Genomic DNA, 5,718 nt, shown 5'->3' on the forward strand with positions numbered 1-5,718 from the left:
GAAGGAAGAGAGGTAGAGATAGTAAGAAGGGTAGGCTGACTAGAGTGGGGATGCAGGGGAAAGGGGAGAGGAAGGTAGAAAGCAATAACAACAATCCCCAATGTTTACCTAATTTCTTTTAGAGTTTGCAAAGCTTTTACATTCTCTCAATTTACCCTCACAACAACCCTCTGAGTCAGGAATGGATTAATATCCCCATTTGATAGATGAGGTAACTGAGACCCAGAGAGTTAAAAATAGCTTGCCCAAAGCCACTTAGGTATTGTTACTTTCTAGTTCAGTATACATGCTCTTTCTATTACTCCAAGGAAAGAAACAGACACACTGAGAAAGGGCAATTTGATGGGTGGGAGGCAGCATGATGGAATAGAGCATAGAATTTGCACCCAGAGGGCCTGTCTTTGAACTCTGGTTCTGCTACTTACTACATGTTTGGTCAAGTCATTTCTTCCCTTTGAAACTCAGTTTCCTTATTTGTAAAATGAGCTTAGAATAGAATGATGATTGCTAAGGTCCCTTTTGGCTCAAAATTCTATGATGCTAAAAAAGCCCTTGAGCCCCAAATGTCTCTCCCTTGCACAGCAGCTGAAAGGTATTCCAGTTGGTTGCCTCCTTGCTCTCAGAAAAAGAATAGAAACAAAACACGCCCAAATGCCATGCCAGTTGGCCAGATCTGAGGTTCTCCACCTTCCCTGATGGCCCATCCCCCACCCCTCCTTAGGATAAAAGAGGACAAGAGCTCACCCACCAGTGAAAAGCTATGAATTAGTGAGTGCCAGTGCCTCAGGTACCCACAATAGCAAAAAGAGATCCAAGCCAACACGGATATTTATTTATCTCGCCTTTTTTCCTTCAGATCTAGCAATGTGACAACAGCACATGTCAATGTCAGCCCAGGTCCTGCCGGCAACACCTTGAAAACTACGCAGAGGTTCAGAAAATAAACAGCCGTCGTCGCTGTGATTCCAGCGATAAAATACCAATGTAAGGAGAGCCTCCTGGGATCCATAATCTGGAATTGTCAGGGGATAAGAATTGTCTGTCTTTTTGATAAAAGATGTCAGCTACCCTTCTGGGTTTTAAACAGAAAGAGGCACTTGTGATTATTAGACAGATCAGTGCGAGGAATGACTGTCTGTCTCTCCCATCGATGTCCTCAAAATTTCCTTATCAAAAGCAAATTCAGCCAAATCAGAGTTACAAAATGTGCACCACCTAAAACTCCAGGGCTCCTTGTTTTCTCTCTGGGTACTCTTTCTAGGTGAAAACAGACATTTCCTGCTTATCATTCAGTTCAAAAAACCTTCAAAGACTATTTTAGAATCATCACTCTTCATTTTGTGCTATTGGTGGTGTTTGTGAAGACGGTGCACATGTGTGTGTGTGTGTGTGTGTGTGTGTGTGTGTATGTGCATGTGCGTGCATGTGTGCAGGAGTGTATTTAAAGCAGAGGATTAATTAGCTTCATGAAAGATTGTTCCTTAATTTCAGTTTGTGGTGATATGTAACTAGGCTTGCTTTGAAACAAACATCAGAAATCCTACCCCCCCCAACTTCTACCTACACAAACACACACACACACATAATCAAAATTCAACTAGGGGGAAATGCCCTAATTGTTGAAAGCTTCTAAAACTGCCACTTATCCTGACAATACTTTTCCCACCTTTCAGGGCTCAGCTCACATGTCACCTCCTCCATGAAGCCTTTCCTTGACCATCCCAGCTAGAAGGGTTCTCTGCCTCCTTACTATCCACCCTTTCTGGAGTTGTTGTGAAGTAAAGTAGTGTAAGAGCTCTGGAATTATATTCAAGAGATGCCTGGTTTATATGATGCTACAATCTTAGGAATCCTGCCTCTGATGTTTATTAGCTGTGTGATCCTGGGCAAATCACCTAATCTCTTTGAGCCTCATTTTCCACATGTATAAAGTGGGGATAACAATACCTATAGTTTCTTCATCCCAAAGTTGCTGTGAGGCTCAAATGGGATGATACAAAGTGTCCCAAAAGTCTTAGTGCAGTTTTAAGCTTTACCAACTGTTAATATCCTATATGTATCAAGCACTTTATAAACTTTAAAGCACTATATAAATGTCAGTAATTTATTATTGTTGTTATTACTATTATTGTTGTTAGACTAGGGCTGTGATTGATATAAGGATCTCCTGATGAAGTTACTTCCTATACCAATGCATATGCTCTGAAATTTATAACTTTAGAGAGATGCCTGGGACATTGGGCGGTAAAGTAATGTGCTTAAGATCACACAGCCAGCATCTGTCAGCTGCAGGACTTGAATACAGGTCTTCCTGACTCACAGGAAGGCTATCTATTTTTTATGCTATGCTGACTTCTAGTTGTTATATTATTATTATTATCATGATGATGATGATGATGATGAATATTCTCCCTCCTCACTATTTGACTGTGACCTCCTTCAGAGAAGGGACTGGATTATGTGTGTGGGGGCAGGGAGGGGTTTGTTGTTGCACATACTATCACAGTGTCTGTGCATTGGCATGTAGGAGGTGATTATTAAATGATAGATGATTTATGGACTCATCTCCACCTCTTACAATTCCAGGGATCAGATTCCAATTCGAACCCTAGCTGTGTGATTGTGGGCAAGTAACTGAACTTCTATGTGCCTCATTTGTAAAATGGAGATGATGCCGATACATTTGAGTCCTTCAAGGAGTTAAGATCATGTATATAAAGCATTTTGTAAGCCTTAAAACAGTGAGTGTCAACCATCATTACCTCTGTTTCCTAGCATTACCCTCACAGTTCCATGAACATTATTTAAATTTGTGAAAATTGAACCCCAAAGATCAGTTTATTTAAATTTGTGAAAATTGAACCCCTGGAAAGCAGGAAACTGGGGGAAAGGCTCTTACAACAAATTTCTCTGATAAGGGTCTCATTTCTCAAGTAGGTAAGGAACTGAGCCAAATTTATAAAAATAAGAGCCATTACCCAATTGATAAATGGTCAAAGGATATGAACAGGCAGTTTTCAGGAGAAGAAATCAAAACTATCTATAATCATATGGAAAAAATGCTTTAAAACACTATTGGTTAGAGAAATATATATTAAAACAACTCTGAGGTACCCCCTCACACCCATCAGACTGGCTAATATGACAGAAAAGGAAAATGATAAATGTTGGATATGTGGAAAAATTGGAACCCTAATGCACTGCTGATGGAAAGCAATTTGGAACTATATCCAAAGCACTTTAAAAATGCATACTCTTTTATCCAGCAATACCACTAGAAGTCTGTATCCCAAAGAGATCATAAAAAAAGAGGAAATGACCCACATGTACAAAAATATTTATAGCAGCTTTTTATGTGGTGGCAAAGAATTGGAAATTGAGGGAATGCCCATCAACTGGGGAATGGCTGAACAAGTTGCAGTATACGAATACGAATGCAATGGAATACTATTGTGCTATAAGAAATGATGAGCAGCTTCCTGTTATTCATCTTCTTCCCCACACCCTCCCAAATTCCCTGTAGACCTTGGATGGGTTCCAGTTGGGTGGGTCCTTGGAGGGAGATTCTCTCCCCCGCCCCACCTCAGTCTGCTGCCCTTGGGCAACTTTGGGGTCCTCCTCTTCCTCCCTGAAGGAAAGACAGAAAAGGGGGTGGAGAAGGCAGCAGAGAGGGGTGGTGGATGTGGAGAAATGATGCCAATGTTGGTGAAGGAGAGCAAGGGAAACGGGAACTCAGGGACTACCAGCCCTGCAGGCTAGAACCTGCAGTCTTTTTAAAAGGAAAGAAAGCCCCTTGACTCGGCTCCACATCAGTCAGATGAAGGGAGTTAGAGAGAAGCTGCCCAACTGCACCACTGTGGGCTGTACCATGACTGACAAGCACATCAATGTCAGCTTCCCCAGGTTTCCCTTAGACCCCCAAAGAAGAAAGATATGGGTTCATCTGGTTAGGTGCAAAAATTTTGTGCCAGGGAAACACTTTTTTTTTTGCTCAAAACATTCTGAAGCATCCTGTTTTGACCTAATGGGACAAACAAGATGACTTAAAATAGATGCCATACCAACAATTTTTTATTTCTGTACTTATCTAAAACCAATGAAACCCAAGTGAAGCAATCTTCCTAAAAAAAAAAATCTTTGCATCCCAATAGGACTATCCAATGCAAAATCCAATGTTAGCTGTCAGCAAGTTCTATTTGAACACAGCTATGCCTTTAGAAGCCCCACGGGGGGGGGGGGGAAGGATAATTCAACTGGAGACAGAGATAGTAAGCTTAAGAAGGAACTTGAAGAATTGCTTGCAGAAAGAATGGAGAGCAATAAGAAGATAGTTCAAAATCACATGCTTGGTGAAAAGTTTAGAAGCAAATAACATATTGCCCAGGGGCACATCAGAACACATCTTGCCAAGTGCCTTAAATGATCTTGCATTACAAAACGTCAAAATCCTTGTACAGGATCAGCAAGATTAAACACTACAAATTCTCTAAATAAAGACAGCTCCAACCCAAAAAGCCTACTTTTGATATTAGCCAGAACTGAATTCTGCACCCAACCTCCACCAGATTCAGAAGTATAAGTGATTTACTGGAATTATGCTAAAAGCTATGCTCTCAGTACAATCCTATTTGAAATACCATAATTTTCTGGATATTGTTTATAAAGACTATTACTTTTTTTCATGGAAAAAGTAAACTTCATATGAAAATTTCATTTTAATATAAGCACAAGTGTTTTACAACAAGAAATACCTGCTCTAGCTGAAAATTTTCCTACATGAAGAAATCTTATGTTTATAAGTTTATTTTATTTTTTTAAAGAACCTGTTTTTGAAGTAATGGTCTATCACAGTGCTTCTTAAACTGTGAGTTGTGATCTCATATAGCTGAATGTGGGAGTCACAAAAATTTGGCAACAGTCAAAGTTTTCTGAATGCGAAACAACCAAAAATTCAAAATCAAACGCATAATGAATCCGAGGCATTTCTGGGTGCTTGCCCGTATTGCATCAAGCAATTTCACTGCAACTTGGGTTCTGAACACACAACATACATACTTTGCACTGTGCATGTTGTCACACCATGCAACACCAATGAACTCTGCCAGAAACACCCCCACTCAGATTGGAGACTATCATATGTTATGAAATGCAGTGTTTTTACTGTACATACAAAATTTTCTGCTCTTACAGAAACATAATAGTTCAATTATAGAAAATAAAGACTTTTAATATTTTCCTACCATCATTCCCCAGCATGTAAGTATCAAATTAGTACATCTTTGAATTGTATTGTGTTAGAATGTTTGATTTAAACACTTAAATTTTTAAAATTGCTGTTATCCCCTTCTTTTATAAAAACATGTTTAATTGCAGCAGGTAAAGACAAAAGTCCTTTAATAATATTTCTCTACCATTACTGCTGTGGGTGTATGTAACTGTGAACATCAGTTTTTTTAAGTTAAGCAGAAATGGTAAAATTATATGTATACCAAAGAATTGTTTAAAATAAATTTCTTTATGACTTATTATCAGTAAATGTTTGATTTGTATGCCTATTTTATATACCTATATACCCAGGGTCATGTGAAAATTTCTTGGGCAAAAAGGGGTCACAAGTGAAAAAAGTTTAAGAAGCCCTGGTCTATGCCAAGTAGTATATTTAGGTCATTTCATGGGCTTACTTTCTGTCAGAAAACGAATTTTTCTGGTTGAGCTGTA

The 5,718-nt window shown here is 39.1% G+C and overlaps 1 pseudogene; it reads left to right on the top strand.

Moving 5' to 3' along the window:
• The first annotated feature begins 3,817 nt into the window (after nt 1–3,817).
• Nucleotides 3,818–4,472, top strand: LOC110207357 (THAP domain-containing protein 2 pseudogene; annotated as a pseudogene).
• The last annotated feature ends 1,246 nt before the right edge of the window (nt 4,473–5,718 follow it).

The sequence above is a fragment of the Phascolarctos cinereus genome, unplaced genomic scaffold (genome assembly GCF_003287225.1).
Source record: "Phascolarctos cinereus isolate Bilbo 61053 unplaced genomic scaffold, phaCin_HiC Scaffold_2;HRSCAF=192, whole genome shotgun sequence".
Lineage (NCBI taxonomy): Eukaryota > Metazoa > Chordata > Mammalia > Diprotodontia > Phascolarctidae > Phascolarctos > Phascolarctos cinereus.